This window comes from Saccopteryx bilineata, chromosome X (genome assembly GCF_036850765.1).
Source record: "Saccopteryx bilineata isolate mSacBil1 chromosome X, mSacBil1_pri_phased_curated, whole genome shotgun sequence".
NCBI lineage: Eukaryota > Metazoa > Chordata > Mammalia > Chiroptera > Emballonuridae > Saccopteryx > Saccopteryx bilineata.
In genome coordinates this window covers 48068325-48094525 of record NC_089502.1, presented here as the reverse complement: position 1 = coordinate 48094525, position 26201 = coordinate 48068325, and positions in this window count along the sequence as shown.

Below are 26201 nucleotides of genomic sequence, written 5' to 3'. Positions count from 1 at the left end.
ATAGTAAGGGTCCAAAACAAGCAGGGATTTCCACACTACCCTAAGACTATCAAAAGTTAATTGAGCATATCTTATTTGATAACCATTTTGTGAATTGTTAATACATGTTCCCCCTATTCCTATTCAGCAAGCAATACTAAAAACCACCCAATTCCAACACGAAGATGGGAAGGGTCAGTGGCATTAGGTAATTATGCCTGAATTCACTCTTGAGGAATGAGTAAGATTTCATTATGTAGATAAGAGACAGAAAGGGCATTATGGGTGGAAGAGACACACAAAGGTACAAAAGAATGAGAAAGTATATTGTGGCTTTTCATTCATATTCAGTATGACTACACCACAAATTATTGGAGAGCTACTTGGAGGCCTAACCTTGGACAGTCTGATGTGACATGCTAAAGAAAAGGTGGGACTTGATCTTATAAGTGAGAAAGAGCAATTAAAATACTTGAACCCATCAGTGACATGGTCAAAAATTAAAATGCAACAGTCTGGTTAGACATAGAGACCTGGTGGGAAGGTATTTTGACACTCCACATGAGAGAGGATTAGGGTCTGAATGAAAGGAGAGTTAATAAAGGTGCAGAAGACAGGACACACAAGGAAGATTTTTCAAATATCTCTGTCATAAGATCAGGATTCTGATTTCATGGCCGGTTGGGCGGTGACATGAGAAAGAGATATCTGATGCAATACTTGTCAAAGTGAGGTCCAGGAGTCTCAGGTCCTTGGGACCTAATAGGCAGTTGGTATAGTCCTCCGTTTTCTAACTTCATGTCTGTATGAGGCCACATTTCCTTCACATACTTCAAACCAAACAAGATTTTACAATAGCTTCGCTGGTAGAAACAGACTTGAGAAACTTGCTATCTTCATTAAGCCAGAAAGTAAAGAGATTTATTAAAATGTAAAAAATGCCACTTCCCTCTCTAAATAAGTTCTTTAAAAATAGGTTATTTATGTAAACATGCAATGTGTTTATTTTTATATTTAAAATAATAATTTTGAAACTTCTGTTTTAATATTTGTGTTCAGGATAAAAATTTGGGGACCAGCCTGACCTGTGGTGGTGCAGTGGATAAAGCGTCGACCTGGAAATGCTGAGGTCGCTGGTTCAAAACCCTGGGCTTGCCTGGTCAAGGCACATATGGGAGTTGATGCTTCCAGCTCCTCCCCCCTTCTCTCTCTCTGTCTCTTCTCTCTCTCTCTCTCTCTCTTTCTGTGTGTCTCTCCTTCTCCTCTCTAAAATGAATAAATAAAAAAAATTAAAAAAAATTTGGGGACCATGAGCATCAGTGTTATTTTAATTTGGGGTAAGGTGACCAATCATCCACCTTTAGGGAGGACAGTCCTTCTTTTGTAAGTTCTGTCTTCCCTTGAAAAGTGTCCTCCTTTTTGATATTGGAAGATTAATCTGTAAATGTCCGTATTCAATTGATGCAGTCTATCCATTGCGTGTGATGTGACGTATTTGTATTTGAGTACTTTATCTTACAATTATTATTAAAAATTAATAGGCATTTAAGCATAATTACAATATAAAATATTACAAATGTTTTTATTATGCATTTATTATATTATAGTGTATTATTGTTGCAATCAATAAAATGTTTCTTTTATTTACAATAATGTTCTCTTCAATTTATTTTTGTCCTCCTTTCCATTGTAAAAAAGTTGGTCACCTTAGTTAAGTGCTAGTTGAAGCTTGCAATAGCTAAATTATTTTTATTTCAATGTCAAGTAACTTTTTTCTTCTAAAAGTAAATATTAAAGATGATCAGTTCTAACAGACCCACTATAAATTCTATAAGAAAGCAAATGAAGTTAATAAATTATTTTCAAACTCATTGCATTCATGACACTACTGAATATTCTTAAAGTTTTTCCAAATAACTCACTGCAATGGCAAGGTAAAAGGTGATGGATGAAGACTTGACTTGGGGGAGGGTGGCTGAACATGCAATATGATGTACAGAGATGTGTTGTTGAATTGGGCACCTGAAACCGGTATAATTATGTTAACCCATATCACACTGAAAAATTCATTTTTTTTTTTTTACAGAGACAGAGAGAGAGTCAGAGAGAGGGATAGACAGGGACAGACAGACAGGAATGGAGAGATGAGAGGCATCAATCATTAGTTTTTCTTTGAGCATTGCGACACCTTAGTTGTTCATTGATTGCTCTCCTATATGTGCCTTGACCACGGGCCTTCAGCAGACCGAGTAACCCCTTGCTGGAGCCAGCGACCTTGGGCCCAAGCTGGCGACCTCAGGGTCTCGAACTTGGGTCCTCTGCATCCCAGTCCGACGCTCTATCCACTGCGCCACCACCCGGTCAGGCTGATAAATTCAATTTTTTAAAAAGATACATATTGGCCTGACCAGGCAGTGACGTAGTGGATAGAGTGTCAGACTAGAACACGGAGGACACAGTTTCAAAACCCTGAGGTTGCCAGCTTGAGCATGTGCTCATCTGGTTTGAGCAAGGCTCATGAGCTTGATTGAGCCCAAGGTCGCTAACTTCAGCAAAGAGTCACTCAGTCTGCTGTAGCCCCCTGGTCAGAGCACACATGAGAAAGCAATCAATGAACAACTAAGGTGCCGCAATGAAGAATTGATGCTTCTCATCTCTCTCCTTTCCTGTCTGTCTGTCTGTCCCTAACTGTCCCTCTCTCTGTCTCTCTCTGTCCCTGTCACAAAAAAAGAAAGAAAAAAAGATACATGTTGGATACTTAATTCTTTCATAAATTCTGAATTCACTGAAGCTTTCTTCAATGTATACTGTTCAAGACAGTGACTTTCAATCTTCTTTGACCATAATCCAAGATAAGAAATTCATAATACATTATGACCAGTTATACACACAGACGTATTAAAGAAAGAAACTAATAGCATTAAACAATATGTAAACATGCTATCTGCTATGCTTTCAAGTATTTCATTCTATTGTTTGAATGTGCTAGTTATAACCAACTAAAGAGATTCCATGACCCACCAATGGATCATTGAGAAACAATTTTTCATGTACGTATCAGGTTTGCTTGTGCTTTGCATTGTTTTAACCTATTCAGGCTGCTATAACAAAATACCATGGACTGTGTGGCTTAGAGGCAACAGAAATTCATTTCTCATCATTCTGCAGTCTGGGATGTCTAAGACAAGTGTCAGCAGATTCAAGGTCTGGTGAGAGCCCACTTGTTTATAGGCGATATTCTCACTGCAACCTCACATGGTGTAATGGGCAAACGAGCCCTTTCAGGCTTCTTTTAAAGGACACTAGTCCCATTCATGAGGACGCTGCCTTCATAATATAATCATCTCTCATAGACTCCACTTTATAATGCTGTCACCTTGGGGGTTAGTATTTAAACATGAATTTAGGGAGAAGCAAGCAATTCAGACCACAACAGGCACTAATGGACTTTATTATAAACTACCTTTTGATGTATGACTGTACAGTAAGTCTTGCAAGATGAAGAGTCTCCCTTCTGGCCTGAAGGCAGGTTTGTTTCTTGATCAATACAGTACACATAACGTCTCATGTTGGGGTAAGCAGTGGATGAGCTTTCTAGCAGACTGTCCTGTAATACCAGGGTGTTTCCTACATCGCAGGATTCTCAGCTGTGACACAAACCCACTGTGTGTGCAGTATTCACCTGCAGTCTCTGCATCTCTCTTGCGGGCCTTGGTGGCAACGGGAGCTGATAGAAACATGAAGATCGTGCTGCTTATTGTGTCATGAGTAGTCAAGTTCTTTTTCTCTGACCCACAAATCTTGTCCATTCTTCCAACCTCTGTGAACTGTAGCAAGCTAAATAGCTTACTGATAGAATAAGTAATATATTTGACTCTTCACTTAACATGGAAAAAAACCTATGCTTTGAAAAACATTGCTCTAGGATTTCCTCAACTTTGGTGACTTACAGTACTCTAATATGCAAATACATATACAGATATCACTATTAGTTTCTACCAGCTGGGTAATAATGACAGTAGTAATGTCAAGAGAAGATTTTGGAAAGAGAAGAACAATGGCAACAAATAGTTTTGATCCTCATCATCTCTACCTTCTGTCTATTTTATGCTATGCTTCTGTATGGGGTGTTTTCATATTTTGCACAAATTCCTGGGTTTATACTCAAAGAAATTTTCCAACCCATCTGTTGGGCAGATAAAATATATTATGCTCACTTTGTTAAAGATGACGCTGCCCACATGGAAGCCCATCACCCAGGTGATATTAATGTGTGTTGGGGCGGGTTGAGGGCAGGCAGGATCCTTGTAGCCTGGGGCTTGGTTTTAGGACTAAACCTTTCCCACTCTTTTTGATGTAGGGTGATGAACTCTCATGAGAAATCCCATTATGCCTCAGATAAGTGACTCTGTATCAGAGACTTCCTTGTTTGTATATTGGATTAAAGGTTTTGATTTCTACACTATAAAATGGGGGCAGACCAGGAGCTTGCTCTCTCGGTTCCTGAGATTAGCATTAGAGGAGAGAGCAGAGAGTGGCCATATGGAGAGGCCAGAAGAGGCAGCCAAGATGGTGGAGTGCTGAGGGAGAAGCCAGTTTGTGCAGAGTTTGTGCAGAGAGAAGGAGATAGGAAACAGAGGTGAATGAGGCTGGTGAGCTAGAAACCTTTGATTCTAGGAAACTTGGATAAGTCAGTAGCTTTGTGAGCACTGAATGAGTGGGCTTTGGAGCCAAGTGTGTGTTTTTATTTGCCTGCTGGGTACAAGCTAGAATTAAAGCTAATGGCCCACCAGTTCTTGGCTCCATTGTTTCATTACTGTCTGTCTGAATCTAATGCAAACTTTCATGGGCCAGGCTGCTGTGATAGTGGCTGTGGCTACTTGCTTCACACCATTTGTAAATTCTGACAAAGATACTGATTGCAGTGATTTGCAGAGTGGTTAAGCATAATGTAGCAATATGCATCATGGAGTCTTGTGCTGCACATAGAAGCAACAGGCACGAAGTATATGTAGAAACACAGACAGACATTTCACATACAGTGCTGACATCTGGGTACCACCCCGGGGTACAGAGAGAGAGAAGCATTGCTCCCAATATGAGCTGTATTAGCTTCAAATCTATGAGTATCTCCATACCCTCCAGGAACATACTGAACCAGAAAGTTGAAGTTGCAGAGGAACCAACTAGAATAAAATCAAAGGAAAAACAATGCCTTGGGGCAGGAGGAGTTTATTATGTGCTCACCTGCAGGAAATGAAAGCAGACATTGGTAAGAAAAGTTCAACTAGAATACTTGACACATTTTCTAAAGCAAAATGTGGGCTGGTGAGATATTATGCATGATGGTTAATGGTATATATCAAATGTAAATGTAACAGACCATTGCATACAAACATGTGGCCAAAAAGCAGTCTAGATGTCTCTGTAAGGTATTTTATAGATAAGATAAATATTTAAATCAGTATACATAGAGCAAAGCAATTTATGCTATATAATGTCGGCGGGCCTCATTCAATCAGTTGAAGGATTAAAGAGATAAAAAGGAAAATATTCTTCTCCCAAAAAGACTTCAGAATAACTCCATTTTTATTTCTGACTTGTGCCACTATGGGTGATTAAATATAGGATCAACACACTTAACCTATTAAAGTGAAAGGTTTCTAGTGAAATCCTTGGCCTTCTATCCTAGGCATGTTTTCTCAACAGAAAAATTTTCTAATTTTAGGATCTGTTGAAATCTGGATGGGCTCAGAATCTTCCAAATCATCAAGTTCTCATTTTTTGAAGTTGAACAGTTCTCTCCTCAATTTCTCTCTCTCTTCTCACATTTCATTTCAGTAGAAGAATCAAGAAAAAACCAGGTTGTAGTTTCAGCATAAAGCTTGAAAATTCTTTCAGTTAAATATTCATGCTTGCCTGACCTGTGGTGGTGTCAGTCAAATAAGTTTGTGAATATGATATATTTGTTTGTTTGCTTATACTTTGCATTGGGTGTGGGAGATAGGCTGTAAGCCCGCAAAGTCATTATAGCCTAAGCCTTAGTTTTAAGACTAAGCCTTTCCCGCCCTTGTAATCCTAAAATCTTTTCAAAACTAAGCTTTTCCCCACACCCTTGACTGTTGCATGATGTGAGGTGCATTCTCATGAGAAATCCCATTTATGCCTCAAATAAGTGACTTTGTATCAGAGACTTCCTTATTTGTAGATTGGCTTAAAAGTTTCGATTTCTACACTATAAAATGGGGCAGATCAGGGCTTGCTCTTGCTTGGTTCCTGAAATTAGCTTTTCAAGGAGAGGCAGCCAAGATGGTGGAGTACTGAAGGGAAGCCAGTTATGCAGTTTGTGCAGAGAGATAGTGTTGGTCAAATAAGTTTGTAAATATGATATATTTGTTTGCTTACTTACAGTTTGCATTGTGTGTGGGAGACAGGCTATAAGCTAGCAAAGTTATTATAGCCTAAGGCTTAGTTTTAAAACTGAGCTTTTGCCCACACCCTTGACTGTTACATGATATAGGGTGGTGCACTCTCATAAGGAATCCCATTATGCCTTAGATAAGTGACTTTGTATCAGAGACTTCCCTATTTGTATATTGGATTAAAAGTTTTGATTTCTATACTATAAAATGGGGGCAGATGGGGAGCTTGCTCTCTCTCAGTTCCTGTGATTAGCATTAGAGGAGAGAACAGAAAAAGGAGATCACAAAATGGCCAAGTGGAGGAGAGGAGAAACAACTAAGATGGCAGAGTGCTGAAGGAGAAGCCAGTTTTTGCAGAGTTTGTGCAGAGAGGAGATAGGAAACAGAGGTAAATAAGGCTGGTGAGCTAGAAACCTTTGATTCTAGCAAACTCGAATAAGTCAGTAGCTTTGTGAGCATTGAATGAGTGGGTTTTGGAGCCCAGTGTGTGTTTTTACTTGCCCGCCAGATGCAAGTGAGGATTAAAGGTAATGACCCACCAGTTCTTGGCTCCGTTGTTTCAATACCATCTGTTCGAATCTAATACGAACCTGCATGGGCTAGGTGGCTGTGATAGTGGCCGTGCCTACTGGCTTTACAGATGGAGATGGGGAACAGAGGTGAATAAGGCTGGTGAGGTAGAAACCTTTGATTCTAGGAATACTCGGATAAGTCAGTGGCTTTGGGAGCCCTGAATGAAAAGAGAAGTGTTTTCCTACTGTGTGTATTTCTTGCCCACCAGGTGTGAGCTAGGATTAAAGATAATGGCCCACTAGTTCTTGGCTCCATTGTTTCATTACCATCTGTCCGAATCAAATGGGAACCTGCATGGGCCAGGTGGCTGTGATGGTGGCCGTCGCTACTGGCTTTACAGGTGGCATAGTGAATAAAACGTCGACCTGGAATGCTGAGATCACCAGTTTGAAACTATGGACTTGCCTGGTCATGGCACTTACAGAAAGTACCTAGTATGAGTAACTGCTGCCTGCTTCTCCTCTCTCTTTCTCCCTCTCCTCTCTCTAAAAATTAATTAAAAGAATATAAAATATTCACGTTCACTGCTTACAAGTTCTATTTTCTACTCAAGAGTAGAACACAATTTAAATAAAATTTTCCCTGCTTTATAACAGAGAAACACTTTCTCCATTTTCATTAACATCTGTTCTGATCAGGTGGTGGTGCAGTGGATAGAGCGTTGGATTGGGAAGTGAAGGAGCCAGATTTGAAACGCCGAGGTCACCAGTGTGAGTGTGGGCTCACCTGCTTGAGAGTGGTGTCACTGGCTTGAGCATGGGATTATAGACATGATCCCATGGTCACTGGCCTGAGTCCAAAGGTTGTTGCTAGCTTGAAGCCCAAGGTCACTGGCTTGAGCCCAAGTTTGCTGGCTTGAGCAAGGGGTCACTCACTCTACTGTAGCCCCCCAGTCAAGGCATGTATTAAAAAGCAATCAATGAACAACTAAGGAGCTGCAACAAAGAATTGATGCTTCTCATCTCTCTTCCTTCCCATCTGGTCTGTCTGTCCTTATCTGTCCCTCCCTATGACTCTCTCTCTGTCTCTGTCAAAAAAGAAAATCTTACTTCTTTCTGAGTTCTCATCAGAAGCACTTTTAATGTTTATGATTCTACTAACATTTTGTTTATGATAGTATATGTATTCTGCATGATATGACATTATATACCACACTCTTCACTTTCTAATAACCTTTCCCCACTAGTGCCTTAATGTCTGTATTTTTACCAACAATCTTGTCAGAGCAATCTGGGCTTCTTCTGTCACATTTCTCAAAATTCTTTCAGCCTCTACTCATTATCCAATTCCCAAGAAACTTTCATATTTTTAGGTATTTTACAAGCAGCACTCTACTTCTCAGTATCAATTTCAGTATTAATTTCTGAGGTCTACTGTAATAGATTACAGCATATTAGGTAGCTTAAAACAACCAGTTCCAGAAGTCTGAAACTAAGGTTTAAGGAGGGTTATTCCCTCCAAAGGCTCTCGGGGAGAATTCTTCATTACAGTCTGCAATTTCTCATGGCTCCAGGTATCCTTGGCTTGTGGCTGCAGAAATGCAATTTCTGCTTCCATCTTCACATGGCTCTCTGATACTTTTCCCTGTTTCTCTGTGAGTATCTCTTTAATAATACTTGCCATTGACTTTAAAGATTATGCTGATAATCCAGATTGATCTCATTTTATAACCCTTAAATTAATTACTTTGCAAAGACTCGTTTTCCAAAGATCCTTTTTCCAAATAAGGCCACATTCATAAATCCTGGGGACTAGCTTGTAGAGATATCATTTTGGGTGAGGGGCCATCATTTATGTTACTACACCAGCTATTCTTTGTGAAGCCTTCTTCCACGTGTCCTATTTTATCTACCCAAGAAAGACATTTGTTCAACTCTTTCCCAGCAGGTATTGTCTTTTACTAAAGATATGGTCATCTGTACATTGCATTGTGTGCCTCCCACCCAAAGTCAAATTTTCTTCTGTCACCATATATGGGACTTCCTTTACCCTTTACTACCCCCCCACCCCTTCCTACTGGGAACTGTTGTCTGTGTCTATGACCTTTTGTTCATTTGTTTTCCTTCTTTATTCATTTGTTGAACAAATTACATACGAATGAAAGCTTGTGGTTTTTGACTTGTTTGTCTCACTTAACATGATATTCTCAAGATACATCTATGTTGTCACAAATAGCAGCCATTCATCTTTTCTTATGAGTGAGTAGTATTGCATTGGCTATATGTACAACATCTTTATTATCCAATCATCTATCAAAGACACTTAATTGTTTCCATGTCTTGGCCATCATAGTCACCATAAACAATGTTGCAATAAACATTGGGCTGCATATATCTTTGTAAATAAATGTTTTCAAATCTTTTGAGTAGATACCCAGGAGAAGGGTTGCTGGGTCATATGGTAACTTTATTCTTAACTTTTTGAGGAACCACTCTGCTGTTTTCCCTAGTGACTCTACCAGTTTGCTTTCCCACCAGGAGTGAATGAGAGATTATTTTTTCTCTCCACAACTTCTTCAAATCTTGTTATTAATTTTCTTATTGATAATAACATTCTAACAGGTATGAGGTGGTGTTTCATTATAGCTTTGATTTGCATTTCCTTTATAGTTAGTGAAGTGGGGCATCTTTTCATATATTTGTTGGCCATTTGTAAGTCTTCTAGGGAGAAGTGTTTGTTGTGGTTTGTCCATTTTTTAATTAGATTGTTTATTTATGGTGAGTTGTTCGAGTTCTTTATATATTTTAGATATTAACCCCTTGTCACAGATGTTTTTTGCAAATACCTTCTCTCATTCAGGTTGTTTGCTTTTTGTTTCATGAACATTTTCTTTTACTGTACAGAAACTTTTTTAGTTTGATATAATCTGATTTATTTATTTATTTATTTATTGTACTTCAGTTGCTTTAGGGGCAAATTCATAAAATCCTCTCTAGGACCAAGGTCAATAAGTTCAGTACCTATGGTTTCTTCTATGTAATTTATTGTTTCAGGTCTTATTTTAAAGACTTTGATACAGTTTGAGTTAATTTATTTCATTTAATTACCATAAAAGCATACTTGGACTTTATTTTTTTCTTTAATATTTGACTTAATTACTATATTTTTCAGAAATTTGTATATAGTGCACCTACAAGTACTTCTAGGAGTTCAAATGCGCCCTGACTTTAAAAAGTTTGAGAACCACTGCTCTACTGTATGTTTTGGTTCTATTGTCAAAAATTATTTGCCTACATACATATGGGCTTATCTTTATCTCTGGGTTCTCAGTTCTGTTGCATTTTTCCGTGTGTCTGCTTTTCTGTCAATATCATGTTGTTTGTATTAATAGTATAACTTGAAGTCAGGTATTGTGGTACTTTTTTTTGGTTTTTTTCTCAGGATTGCTTTGGATATTTGGTGTTTTTTGTGGTTCTATACAAGTCTGATAATTTTTAGTTTTATTTCTCTTTTAAAATGCCATTGGGATTTTGATTGGATTGCATTAAATTTCCTTACTGCTTTAAGTAATATGGCTATTTTAAATATGTTGATCTGCAAAAAAGAGGGGGAAAAACCCACAAAAATGTGGAAACTAAACAACATACTTCTAAAAAATGAATGGGTCAAAGAAGAAATAAGCACAGAAATCAAAAGATATATACAGACAAATGAAAATGAAAATACGACATATCAGAATCTCTGGGATGCAGCAAAAGCAGTAATAAGAGGAAAGTTCATATCACTTCAGGCCTATATGAACAAACAAGAGAGAGCCGAAGTAAACCACTTAACTTCACACCTTAAGTAACTAGAAAAAGAAGAACAAAGACAACCCAAAACCAGCCGAAGAAAGAAGATAATAAAAATCAGAGCAGAAATAAATGAAATAGAGAACAGAAAAACTATAGAAAAAATCAATAAAACAAGGAGCTGATTCTTTGAAAAGATCAACAAAATTGACAAACCCTTGGCAAGACTCACCAAGGAAAAAAGACACAGGACTCAAATAAATAAAATCCAAAATGAAAGAGGAGAGATCACCACAGACATCATAGAAATACAAAGAATTATTGTAGAATACTATGAAAAATTATATGCCACCAAATACAACAATCTAGAAGAAATGGATAAATTCCTAGAACAATACAACCTTCCTAGACTGAGTCATGAAGAAGCAGAAAGCCTAAACAGACCAATCAGCAGGGAGGAAATAGAAAAAACTATTAAAAATCTCCCCAAAAATAAAAGTCCAGGCCCAGACGGTTATACTAGTGAATTCTATCAAACATTCAAAGAAGACTTGGTTCCTATTCTACTCAAAGTCTTCCAAAAAATTGAAGAAGAAGCAATACTTCCAAACACATTTTATGAGGCCAACATAACCCTCATACCAAAACCTGGCAAGGATGGCACAAAGAAAGAAAACTACAGACCAATATCTCTAATGAATACAGATGCTAAAATACTAAACAAAATACTGGCAAACCGAATATAACAACATATTAAAAAAATAATACATCATGATCAAGTGGGATTCATCCCAGAATCTCAAGGATGGTTCAACATATGCAAAACGGTTAACGTAATACACCATATCAACAAAACAAAGAACAAAAACCACATGATCTTATCAATAGATGCAGAAAAGGCTTTTGATAAAATACAACACAATTTTATGTTTAAGACTCTCAACAAAATGGGTATAGAAGGAAAATATCTCAACATGATAAAGGCCATATATGATAAACCATCAGCCAACATCCTATTAAACGGCATAAAACTGAGGACTTTCCACCTTAAATCAGGAACACGACAGGGGTGTCCACTCTCTCCACTCTTATTCAACGTGGTGCTAGAAGTTCTGGCCAGAGCAATCAGACAAGACAAAGAAATAAAAGGCATCCATATCGGAAAAGAAGAAGTAAAGCTATCACTTTTTGCTGATGATATGATCCTATACATCGAAAACCCGAAGGACTCCACAAAAAGATTATTAGAAACAATAAACCAATACAGTAAGGTCGCAGGATACAAAATTAACATACAAAAGTCCATAGCCTTTCTATATACCAACAATGAAATATTAGAAAACGAACTCAAAAAAAAATTCCCCTTCACGATTGCAACAAAAAAAATAAAATACCTAGGAATAAACATAACAAAGAACGTAAAGGACCTATATAATGAAAATTACAAAGCATTGTTAAGGGAAATAAAAAAAGATACAATGAGATGGAAAAATATTCCTTTTTCTTGGATAGGAAGAATAAATATAATCAAAATGGCCATATTACCCAAAGCAATATACAAATTTAATGCAATTCCCATCAAAATCCCTATGAGATTTCTTAAAGAAATGGAACAAAAAATCATCAGATTTATATGGAACTATAAAAAACCCCGAATAGCCAAAACAATCCTAAGGAAAAAGAATGAAGCTGGGGGCATTACAATACCTGACTTTAAACTATATTATAGGGCCACAATAATCAAAACAGCATGGTATTGGCAAAAAAATAGACACTCAGACCAATGGAACAGAATAGAAAGCCCAGAAATAAAACCACATATAAATGGTCAAATAATCTTTGATAAAGGGGCCAACAACACACAATGGAGAAAAGAAAGCCTCTTCAACAAATGGTGTTGGGAAAACTGGAAAGCCACATGCAAAAGAATGAAACTCGACTACAGCCTGTCCCCGTGTACTAAAATTAATTCAAAATGGATCAAAGACCTAAATATAAGACCTGAAACAATAAAGTACATAGAAGAAGACATAGGTACTAAAATCATGGACCTGGGTTTTAAAGAACATTTTATGAACTTGACTCCAATGGCAAGAGAAGTGAAGGCAAAGATAAATGAATGGGACTACATCAGAATTAAAAGTTTTTGCTCAGCAAGAGAAACTGATATCAAAATAAACAGACAGCCAACTATATGGGAACTGATATTTTCAAACGACAGCTCAGATAAGGGCCTAATATCCAAAATTTACAAAGAACTCATAAAACTCAACAACAAACAAACAAGCAATCCAATAAAAAAATGGGAAGAGGACATGAACAGACACTTCTCCCAGGAAGAGATACAAATGGCCAACAGATATATGAAAAGATGCTCAGCTTCATTAGTTATTAGAGAAATGCAAATCAAAACTACAATGAGATACCACCTCACTCCTGTTAGATTAGCTATTATCAACAAGACGGGTAATAGCAAATGTTGGAGAGGCTGTGGAGAAAAAGGAACCCTCATTCACTGTTGGTGGGACTGTAAAGTAGTATAACCATTATGGAGGAAAGTATGGTGGTTTCTCAAAAAACTGCAAATAGAACTACCTTATGACCCAGCAATCCCTCTACTGGGTATATACCGCAAAACCTCAGAAACATTGATACGTGAAGACATATGTAGCCCCATGTTCATTGCAGCACTGTTCACAGTGGCCAAGACATGGAAACAACCAAAAAGCCCTTCAATAGAAGACTAGATAAAGAAGATGTGGCACATATACACTATGGAATACTACTCAGCCATAAGAAATGATGACATCAGATCATTTACAGCAAAATGGTGGGATCTTGATAACATTATAAGGAGTGAAATAAGCAAATCAGAAAAAAACAAGAACTACATGATTCCATACATTGGTGGAACATAAAAATGAGACTAAGAGACATGGACAAGAGTGTGGTGGTTACCAAGGGTGGGGGGGAGGGAGGACATGGGAGGGACGGAGGGAGAGAGTTAGGGGGAGGGGGAGGGGCACAGAGAACTAGATAGAGGGTGACGGAGGACAATCTGACTTTGGGCGAGGGGTTTGCAACATAATTTGATGACAAAATAACCTAGACATGTTTTCTTTGAATATATGTACCCTGATTTATTAATGTCATCCCATTACCATTAATAAAAATTTATTAAAATAAATAAATAAATATGTTGATCTTTCTAATTCATGAATATAAAATATTTTTCCATTTTAGTGTGTCTTTTTCAAATTTTTTTAATAATGCTTTGCACTTTTCAGTGTACAGGTCTTTTACACTTTTCTGTTAGATTTATTCTTAATTTATTTTATAAATTAAATAATTTTTTTTTGCTTTGCAATTGCAAAATGATAGTTTTTCAGTTTCTTTTTCTGAAATTTTGTTGTTAATATATAAGAATGCAGTAGGTTTTTGTACATTGATTTGGTATTGTGCAACTTTACAATATTTGTTTATTGTTTGAATAGTTTTCTGGTGGAGTCCTTAGGATTTTCTATGTAATCATGTCATCTGCTAAAAGTGACAATTTTATTTTTTTATTCTGAATTTGTATGTCTTTTCTTTCTTTCTCTTGCTTAATATCTTGGCTACGGCTTTCAGTACTATGTTGAATTAAGAGTGGTGAGAGCAGACATCCTTGTCTAGTTTCTAATCTTAGCAGAATAGATTTCAGTTTTTCACCATTGAATATGATGTTAGCTGAGGGTTTGATATATGTGGACTTTATTATATGACATACTTTTCTTAAGTACCATTTTATTAAGTGTTTTCATTATAAATGGATATTGTATAAAATATATTTTGAAATGCTTTTTCTTCATGTATTAATATGATCATATAATTTTTATCTTTTATTTTGTTTATGTTGTGTATTATATTGATTGAATTTTGTCTGTGAGCCATCTGTAAACCTAACTTGATTGTGATGTTTTACTCCTATAATGTATTGTATTTTTTTATTTTTAATATGTATTCAGATGTATAGCTTAGTGGTTACACAGTCACATACTTTACGTAGTGTTCCTTCAATATCCCCAACTGACACCATGTATAGTTATCACCATACTATTATTTGTTTAAGATTTTATTTATTGATTTTTTAGAGAAAGGAAAAAGAGAGAGAGGGAAAGAGGTGCAAAGTAGGAGTGAGAAGCATCAACTCATAGTAGTTGCTTTTGGTTTGTGCCTTGACCGGGCAAGTCCAGGTATTTGAATCAGTGACCTCAGCATTCCAGGTTGACACTTTATCCTCTGTGCCACCATATGTCAGGAGGTCAGGCTATCCAAATATTATTGACAATATTTCTTATGCTTTGTTTATTTCCCTGCGACAGTTTTGTAACTACCAATTTTTTCTTCCTAGTCTCTTCATTTTTTTCACCCAGTCTTCCAACCCTCTCCCCTCTGGCAACCATCATAATGTGCTCTGTATTTATGAGTCTGTTTCTGTTTGTTTGTTTATATTGTTTTTGAGATTCCACATACAAGAGAAATCATAATGATATTTGTATTTCTCTGATTGACTTATTTCACTGAGCATAATACTTTGTAGGTCCAACTGTGCTGTTGTTAATAATAATAATAAGATCTCATTCATTTTTATGGTTAAATAATTTTCCATTATATAATATGTACCATCACTTTTTTATCCACTTGTCAATCGATAGGAACTTCCATATCTTGGCTGAAATAAACATAAAGGTGCATGTATTATTTCAACTTAGTGTTTTGGGTTCCTTCAGATAAAACCTTAGCAGTGGAATCACTGGGTCATAAAGCAATTCCATTTTTAATATTTTGAAAAAATTCCATAACGTTTTCCACAGTGGCTAGTGACATAGAACATCTTTTCATATGTCTATGGGTTATTTGTATGATCTCTTTGGAAAAGTGTCTATTCAGGCCCTTTGCTCATTTTTTAATTGGATTGCTTGTTTTATGTGTTAAGTTGTAAAATTTGCCTGACCTGTGGTGTGCTTATTTTCAACCTGTTTATAAATAATTTTTGGTGATATAAATGGATATTACTGGGCCCTTCTAGAGGTGGGACTTGGAAATCAGCATTTTTAACAGGTCTTCAAATTGATTTTCTTGTATTCTAAAGTTTGTGTGTATTCCTAAAAAAGTTGAGTGGGAGCAACACTTTGTGTGTCATCCTTGTCAATGCATCCTTTCCTGAATTCCCAGATCAGTTTAGTCCACAGATTCTCAGAGTCCCTGCCTTCTCCCCAGCATTCCTAGAGATATCAAAGTTACAGATTTGCCCAAACAAACCATCTTGCTGGCAGCCCAGCACAAGGTTATCTGCAAAGAATAAGTATAATGAAGAGAAATTATTAAGACAACTCCCATTATTGAATATACTGTATATTCAGTAGTACAGGTTAGGTATTTTTCATACATATCATATTTTTAAAATTGTAGGAAGTGTTATAGATAATATTCTCATTTAGAACTTGAAACTAAGGCTCCCAGGGTTTAAGTAATTTGTTTAGGGTCATATAACTAGTTACTAGTGGAATTTGTGTTAGAACACAAGCTTTTGCTCCAAACAATGTGGCTTTGCCACATTGTCTTTGATCATTAAAAGTCAAAACAGTTTTTAGAGAGAAAAATTAAAAGATAAAAAAATATTTCTACATTACCAAAATCCTCAGTTGTTTGCACAATAGCTAAAGTATCTCTTAATCCTTTGGGACTCTCCTACTGTCTTCACTCCACATTCTGCTGTTTTCAGTCTCTTCTGAGTCCTGGTAATTCCTGTTGTAGAGTCTTCCACATCTAGTACATCATCTGCTATGTTACTGACCCCTGAATTACATTACACTAATAAGAAAAATACATATGTCTTACCTTAAGTTCTATTTTTATGATACAGTATCCACTGAACCTACTTGGCTATTTTAATGTAATTAGTATACTTAATATTTTAATTTAAACTTAATTAAAATGGAGCCAAGTAAAACCCCCCTTGCCTGGTTGTTGCATGTAAGGCCAGTAGTTGCAGATGTCACAGCTGGCAGGCAGGTGCAGGTTCCCATTAGATTTGAACATACAGTAGAGAAACAAATTAGCCAGGAAATGGTGAGCCATCATTTTATTCTAGTTCGCAACCGGCGGGCAAGTAAATGTACACAGTGGGAAAACACTTCCTTTTCCATTCAGGGCTCCCAAAGTTACTGACTTTCTCCCAGTTTTCCTAGAATCAAAGGCTGCACTAGCTGAGTCACCTCTGTTCCATATCTCTGTCTCTCTGCATAAACTCTGCACAAACTGGCTTCTTCTTCAGCACCCTGCCATCTTGGCTGCCTGCCTCCTCTACAACAAGGTAGCCTCTTCCAAAATGGCCTAGTAGGTCCTTCTTCTTTTAAAACTTTTAAAAGCCACAATCCCTGGTCCAGTACACATTACCATAACCAAGCCCCATCCCAAGCAGAAAGGTAACTAACAGTATCACCTGGGCAATGCAATCAATCATGTGGTCAGCGGCCATTTTCAACAATAAACGTGAAGAGCAGAACCAAATAACAAAATTTTACAAACTTACTTGCCCAACATTAAAGGAACAAAGAAAGCGATTTCTAGAGGACAACACACCCTCAGACAACATGCTGGAGGAAGTGGATTTATTCGCCGGTAAAACAATGTGACCTAATAAGCATCAAAGCACAAGTTTCCCAAAGTCAGCTTTCCTAACTTAGGCATATAAATTATCATATATACCTTTACAGTGTTCCTGCACAGCATGCCTGATTCCTTTGTCGGTAAGCATACTTAACCCTCTTGTCTCAGGAGGAGAGGGCGAGTGAGGGGGAATTTCAGATCATTTATCTTAACTATTCACATATCCTGTTTTTCTCATTTGTGTTTCAAGTTGCTCCAGGAAGCCAATAAGGGAACTGCAAGGCTGCAATTTGTTAATCTTTAACCTGACTGACTCAGTCATTCCTGCAGGCTTTCTCCTTCCTCATGGTCACACAGCACGAGCTCCATTGGCTAGTGGCTACCGCACAGACATAGATCTTCCCTATGTGGAACTGCTGCCCGAATGCACAAGTAAAAGGAAATTTCATATTCGATGGCTTAGTATCTTTGGTGCAGGAACAAATATTTTCTACTTACAGACTGACTTTCATAAATATTTTAAAAATCTTAAGTGACTACTGTTAAAAAGAATAGATTATAAATTGTCTTCTTTTGTTGTTGTTACGAGAGAGGGTAGAGACTCCTGCATGCACCCCGACTGAGATCTAACTGTCTGGAGCTGATGCTTGAGTACCAAGCTACCCTCAGCACCAGAGACTAACTGAGCCACTGGCTGTGAGATAAGATGAGATAGAGAAGGCGGAGAGGGAGGGAGAGAGAAGCAGATGGTTGCTTCTCACGTGTTTCCTGACCAGGGATCAGACCCAGGATATCTGTATGCTGGGCCAATGCTCGATTTACTGAACCAACCATCCTAGGCTAATATAAAGTATTTTTATAGTAATAGTCTGCTTATTACAGTGATTAGGCATTTTTGAATGTACAGATTCTAAAGGGAAAATTTGATTTTTTTTTTCATCACACACAAGTATTTTCATGAAATTAATTTTTACCTTTACAACTATATAGATCCAAGCAGTTAAGACTGTTGTGGTGCAGGTACACACATTTTTTGACATCATGTGTCCTGAACTATTAGTTTCAAGGATATATATATAGCCAACAGCCTTGGAAGAGAGAGCAGGGAACAGATTTGTTTGCTGAGCATTTTAGTGTAGATAATATCTATGTTTGGGGAAAAGTGGCTCAGTTTGGCTAGAATACTCCTTTCAAAGATTAGGGGGATCCTAAACTTGTAAACTTGTGGTCGCTCAGCTGTGACACAAACCCACTGTGTGTGCAGAAACCACAAGGTCTGCTCTTCATCCCCATGGTGGGTTTGGTCTTGGGAGCCAGGGGACCTGGGGTCAGTGAAGGTCATGTTGTCTGCTACACTTGACTAATAAAGCTGTGTCTCTAACCCAGGAATCTGGATCAGTCAGTCAGCCTCCATGAAACTGACTGGCTCACATGTGGGCTTGATAGCTGGCTGAGGTCTCAGACCTCACAGAGCTCTTGAGACAATAAGACAAACTAGAGCTGGTAGATGTGGATGCAAAAAGGGGTTCTATAAAAAATAACCTCACAGGTTGATCTGATCATATATTCTTAAGTAGGCAGGTCATGGTGGGTTATCACACCCTATACATTTAACTTTTGTAGGAAAAGGTTTGTTTGCTTAAGCAAGCCCTGTCCATTTTCTTGTGCACCTTGGTTAACACACCTTTGAAATATGAGTACCCACCCTCAAGGGAGCACATAATCTTGTTAAAAGTCATGTAACCTACTCCCCACTGGGCTTTCTTCCACTTTAATATAATCATCCTTAGGTTCCCTCTGTAGTTTAAAATGCATAAAAGAAGCTGTAGATTGTCATAATGGAACTGTTTATTTTATTTTATTTTATTTTATTTTACTTTTTCTAACTCTTGAGATCTTGTTTCCAGGCCTATCCTCTGTTTGGCTCAAATAAATTGTTATAAAAGTTCCTACAGGTTGAACATCCTTATTGAGATGTAAGTAGGTTCTAGAAGTGGGTTAGAGCCCAGAGTGTGGGAGAGAGGCAGAGTGGCCAAAGGGTGTGGATAGAAGGTGCGGAAGGTGCAGAAGTCTGGTAATAAAGTACATCATTTTAATTTATAACAACTACTAATCTACTAAATTTTTTCCAGTTAAATTTAGACCTCAAAGTAGATGGGTTAATATTAATCTTGGTCAAAAAGAAAACAAAGCCCTGGCTTGTGGCTCTGTTGGTCCACCGAACGTGTGGAAGTCCTGGGTTCAGTTCCCCATCCAGACACACAGGAGAAGCGCCCATCTGCTTCTCCACCCCTTACCCTCTGGTTTCTCTCTCTCTCTCTCTCTCTCTCTCTCTCTCCCTCCCCCTCTCTCCTCCTTCCCTCAGTCATGGCTCATTCAAGCAAGTTGATCCTGTGTGCTGAGGATGGCTCCATGGCCTCCGCCTTGGGTGCTAAAAAGGTCCTTGTTGCAACTGAGCAGTGGCCCCAGATGGGCAGAACATCTCCCCCTAGTGGGCTTGCCAGGTGGATCCTGTTAAATTCGGGGAGGCGTGCTGTGGCTGCCAGAGTGTAACTATTGAAGGAGCAGGAACAGGGAGTGCCTGTGAGGCTGAGAACAAAGAAGTTTATGTTTGAAATTCGCCACTAAGCTAAACCCGGCCCCTGTTGCTATGCCAGCCCCTGTTTCTATGCTGCGTGCGACCTCCCTAGCGAATAGCTAACTGCCACATCTGCTTCTGTACTATGCTTGCTCACTTAGGATATATAAGGACCTATCTGTAAGCGCCAGGCGCGACTCTCATTTGCAGCTCCTTGTGGGTATGGTGTCTCCAGACACCTTGAGAGCTTGCCCCTGCGCAGGTTAAACTGGCCAATAAAGTAACATCTAAACTCCTGAAAGTCTCCGATGTTTGTTCTCGTACCCAGTGGATGCAACATTTTTGGAGGCTCGCCCGGGATTCTCCCTCGATGGAGTTTTGGGTCGGAGACCGGAAGGACAGCTCGAGCTGAGTAAGTATTCACGGAGGATGCTCATTTGGTTTGGCTTTTGGGCTCCGAGGCACACAATCCTGAGGAAGTAGGTGGGACACTGCCGGTAACCTACCCAGGGCTTTCAGAAGCGGGACGCCACTCTCTGAAATTTGGATATTTGGAATTGTTAACTTTGGGAGTGACCAGTCACATTAGGAATCCTTTTTGCGCTGCGCTGCATTTTGTCTGAGCTCGAATGACTGAGTTGGGTGTGAGAGAGACAAGTGTGTTCCTTCTATTAATAGTGTGTGTTGCCTGTATCCTACCCTTTCTCATTATTCCTGAGTCATCTAGGATGGGACAACAGGAGTCTGTGCCGGGATCCCTGCTTGAGTGCCTGTTGAAGAATTTTTCTGATTTCCAGAAGAGGGCTCGGGGGTACAGAAGTCCGCAGCCAAGTCCAGGTTTCCTCCGGACCTTGAGCCAGCTGGAATAGCCTGCATTTAATGTGGGACGGCCCACAGAGGGCACTTTTGACCTTCCAATTTTGTTTGCTGTCAGAGCCACGGTCTATAGGGCTCCCCACCAAGACCAATACCTGTATATGGATGTGTGGGTAGATGCAGCCATTTTGCCTTCTTCTCCGGGAGGTGCAGCCATTTTGCCTCCTTCTCTGGGAGGCACAGCCATTTTGTCTCCTCCTCCGGGAGGGCAGCCATTTTGTCTCCTCCTCCGGGAGGGCAGCCATTTTGCATCTCCAGGAGGCGCCGCCGACACCAGATGCTGGCCCACGGGCACCTCCTCGCCTCATCTATGTGCCTTTTTCCACTAGTGATTTATACAATTGGAAACATCAGAATCCCCCATTTTCCAAGAAACCTCAGGGACTAATATCTCTCCTTGAGACCATTTTTAGGACCCATCAGCCCACATGGGACGATTGTTAGCAGATTTTACAAACCCTCTTCACTTCTGAAGAAAAGGATAGAATAATGAGAGAAGCTGCTAAGGCGGTATTAGGAGAAGAAAGGGAAACTCGGGAGGGACGAAGGGAAATAGAAGATAATTTCCCATCTCAACCTCCTACCTGGGACCCTAATACCGCTGGGGGAAGGGAAGTGCTCCTCCAGTATCTCCGGGCTCTGTTGAGGGGGCTCAAGGCAGCAGCTACAAAGCCAACCAACTTTAGCAAGGTAAGTGAAGTCACCCAGGGAAGAGAGGAATCCCCAGCAGCCTTTCTAGAAAGACTTATAGAGGCTTATAGAGTATATACCCCTCTAGATCCTGAGGCAGAAGAGAAAAGGAGACTAGTAAATATAGCCTTTGTGACTCAGGCCGCTTCACATATTAGGAAAAAGCTTCAGAAGAGAGAGGGATTTGAAGGAGAGAATAAGAGTAAGCTATTAGAAATAGCCCAGAAAGTATATATTAACAGGGATGATCTGGAGGTTGGCAGAGCAAAGGAGGTAGCCAAGATCATGATTGCTGCTCAGAAACCTCCCCCCAAAGGAAAAGGGGGACAGAAGAAGGGCCAAGGACAGCAAATAGACAAGGATCAATGCGCCTATTGCAAGGAGAAAGGACACTGGAAGAGAGAGTGCCCAAAGTTGAGGGCCGACAGCCAGAGGCCAAAAAAAGCCCCAGAGGTCTTGCTCCAAACCTTAGACTGACGGGGCCAGGGCTCCATTCCCGTCAGCTCCCAGGAGCCCATGGTCACCTTAACAGTCGACACGGGAGCTACCTATTCAGTCCTAAAGAAACCACAGGGCCAGATATAAAAGGCAACTACTAAGATAATAGGGGCAATGGGCAAAGGAGAAGCCTACCCATGGGCCACCGCAAGAATTACTGACTTAGGTCGAGGCACCATCACCCACTCTCTCCTAGTCATTCCAGACTGCCCTTACTCACTGCTTGGAAGGGACATATTGCAGAAACTTCAGGCCACCATAACCTTCCAACGGGAGGAAATCTCTATTGGGAACAAAGAGGCAGAGGTCAGCATGGAAGTAATTGTCCCACTGTCTGAAGAACACTTACTTGCCACCGTCCTAGAAGGTAAGGAGGCTGAGGAAGGGGTTCCAGATGCCCTGCATACTAGGTGCCTGAGGTTTAGGCAGAAACCAACCCCCCAGGTTTGGCCGCTCACCAACCGCCTGTCCTGGTGCAACTGCTTAGCACTGCTAGACCAGTTAGGATCAGGCAGTACCCGGTCTCAACCCGAGCTAGACAGGGAATCGCCTGGCACTTGCAACGCCTGCTGGAGGCAGGCATCCTTCGAAGGTGCCAATCAGCCTGGAACACCCCGCTGCTTCCCGTCCAGAAACCAGGGAGCCAAAACTATTGTCCCGTCCAGGACTTGCGGGAGGTAAATGCGCAGGTTGAGCCTATTCATCCCATGGTGCCCAACCCATATACCTTACTGAACTCATTGCCCCCAACCCATACCTATTATTCTATCCTGGATTTGAAGGATGCCTTCTTTTGTATTCCCCTGGCACCTCAGAGCCAAGAGATCTTTGCCTTTGAATATAATGACCCAGATAATAGACTGGTGGGGCAGTTCACTTGGACCAGACTACCACAAGGGTTTAAGAATTCCCCCACCATTTTTAATGAAGCCCTCAGCAAAGATCTGCAGGCTTTCTGCTCCTCCCATCTGTCAATCGTACTGCTCCAGTATGTGAATGACATCCTCATAGCTGCCAAGGATGAAGGAGAGTATGAGGAAGCTACCTCGGACCTGCTACAAGATCTCGGGCGAATGGGGTATCGAGTCTCTGCGAAGAAGGCCCAGATTGTGACAAAAACTGTAAGTTATTTGTGGTATAACTTACAGGGAGGGCAAAGGACATTGTCCAGCCAGTGAATTCAGACAGTCTTGCAGATCCCCGAGCCTACTAACAAGAGACAGGTACAAGAATTCCTGGGTGCAGTAGGATACTGCCAACTGTAGATATTAGGCTTTGCAGAACTAGCTAAACCCCTGCACGAACTAACCAGGGGTAAGGAAGAGCAGTTCACATGGACAGATAAGGAGAAGCAAGCATTCCAAGCGCTTAAAGAGGCCCTTGTGGCTGCCCCAGCTTTGGCCCTGCCAGATCTGGCCAAACCCTTCCAGCTATTTATAGCTTTAGGGGTACTGAGCCAGGAACTTGGGCCGTGGAAGAGGCCTGTTGCCTATCTGTCCAAGAAACTTGATCCTGTAGCCTCGGGATGTCCAACATGTCTGAGGATGCTTGCTGCCACCTCCATACTGGTCAAGGAAGCTAGTAAATTAACTTTAGGGCAGGACATCAAAGTCATTAGGGAACACTACGTAGGGCAAGTGCTGCGAGCACCTCCTGACAGGTGGCTATCTAATGTGCGGCTAACGCAGTATCAGACTCAGCTGCTGAACCCTCCATCTGTTCAGTTCCTCAAAACTGCTGCCCTAAACCCAGCGACTCCACTTTGGTCCACAGTTGCAAACAAATCCTTGACACAGTGACTGGCTCCCGCCTGGACTTAAGGGATCAAGCATATGGGAAGGCAGACCTGACCCTCTTTACTGACGGGAGCAGTTTTATTAAGGATGTACAGCAATATGGAGGGGCAGCAGTGACCACAGAAAATAAGGTCCTGTGGCAGAAAGCACTGCCTGCAGGAACATCTGCACAAAGGGCAGAGCTAATGGGACTAACCTGAGCCTTACAGATAGCATAGGGAAAAGTTGCCAACATCTATACTGACAGCCGGTATGCATTTGCCACTGCCCATGTCCACGGAAGCATATACAAGGAGAGAGGCTTACTGACAGCAGGGGGAAAAGACATTAAAAATCGCAATGAAATTCTTGCCCTCCTAAATGCCATTTGACTACCTACCAAAATTGCCATCATTCACTGCAAAGGACACCAGAGAGGGGACTCTCTAACAACCTAGCAGACTCAGTTGCAAGAGAGGCAGCCACTGGGTCACAAGAAAGCCTTCTGCCATTGCTGCCTAAGCCAACGCTACCTCCGGATCCTAGATATTCCCCAGAAGAAGAGCAGGAAGGGATGTAGTTGAAAGGGAAGAAAAATCAGCAGGGATAGATAGAGCTTCCTGACTCCCGGCTCTATTTACCCCAGGGAATAGTAAGAGAAATAGTAGGAGATATTCATACTAGTACCCATCTAGGACAAAACAAGCTAGAACAACTTATCAGTAAGTATTATGTAGGGCCCAACATCAGGGATATTGTCCACTCCATTGTCTCGAGGTGCAGCATCTGTGCCAGAGTAAATGCGCAGAATAAGAAGCTACCCCCCTTTGTGAGGTATCAGGGGAAAGCTCCGGGAGAACTATAGGAAATAGATTTCACAGAGATGACCCCTAGGAAGTCAGGTTATAAGTATCTATTAGTATTATTAGACACCTTCTCAGGATAGGTGGAAGCATTCCCCACGCGAGGAGAGGCTGCTTCCACAGTCTGCAAAGTCTTATTAAGGAAAATCATACCTAGATATACCATTCCCCTAGCCCTAGTATCAGACCATGGACCTGCATTCAAATTCAGGATATCTCAAGAATTAGCCACTAAGTTAGGTATTAATTGGAAATTGCATTGCATTTATAGGCCTCGAAGTTCAGGACAGGTAGAAAGAATAAACAGGATTCTGAAGGAAACTATAATTAAGCTGAGAAGGGAGACCGGCGAAAACTAGGTTGAGCTCCTCCCTTTCACCCTTTTTAGAACCAGATGTACCCTCTATCTCAATAAATGGACCCCTTTTGAAATCTTATTTGGGCAACCTGTGCCCCTTGTACCTCGATTGACCAGAGGGGAATTAGAGATTTCTAATTATAATTTCCTCAAGTCCTTGCAGGCCCTGCAACACATCAGAAGCAAGGTACAGGCCTTCCAGAGATCAGCCCAATCAAATGCAAAACACAGCTCCTGACTACCGGAGCCACCGGAGCCTGGACAGCAGGTGTGGATTCTCAACCACAGACGGGGCAACCTTAAGCCGCAGTAGAATAGACCATTCCAGGTGATCCTGAGGACACCCACAGCTATTAAGTTAGCTGAAAAGCCCTACTAGGTCCACCCCTCCCACGTGAAGCCGGCCCAACCACCCGACGAAGGATCTCGGAGATGGCAAGTCAAGTGGACCCCTGGAGAGCCTCTAAAGCTCACCTTCTCCTCCACTTAGGACTGATGACTTTTTATTGTTTACCCAGTAAGGGACTAGAGTTGCAGGAATAGGTTTTAATCAGGACAGCAGATGGCACAGTTATAGCATAGAATAACACCTGGGAAAGGAACCTGCTACCTCCTGGCAAATTTCACCTTAGGTAATTCCAATTACAGTGACTATTGCCTTAACCAAGAAACCCTACCTGCCACCCTAGAGGGCCCAAAAGTAATGAAGGCACCTAAAGGACTATAGTTTGTGTGCACTCAAGGTATCTTCAAGTGTATAGTCCCCACTCATCCTGAACTTTGTGTAAGTGCTTATATTATTCCACAGGTATATCTGTATTGGGGAAACCCCAAATTCCTTGTTGCTCCCCGAGGCAGGCAAAATGAGCTCCACTCCTTATCCCTATCATAGCTACCATAGGAACTGTAGGGTCAGCAGCAGTAGGGACAGCATCCCTCATTCAAGGGGAACTTACCCTCAGACAGCTATCCAAGACATTCTCCAAAGATATTGTGCTTCTCCAAAATCAGGTAATATACCTCGAGAAGCAAATAGACTCCCTAGCCGAAGTAGCCCTTCAGAATAGGAGAGGGCTAGACCTCCTTCTCCTTGAGCAAGGAGGACTGTGTGCTGCCTTAAGAGAAGAATGTTGTTTTTACGCTAACCACTGTAGGGTAATTAGAGAGAATATCAAGATACTTGCAAACAGATTAAAGAACAGGAACC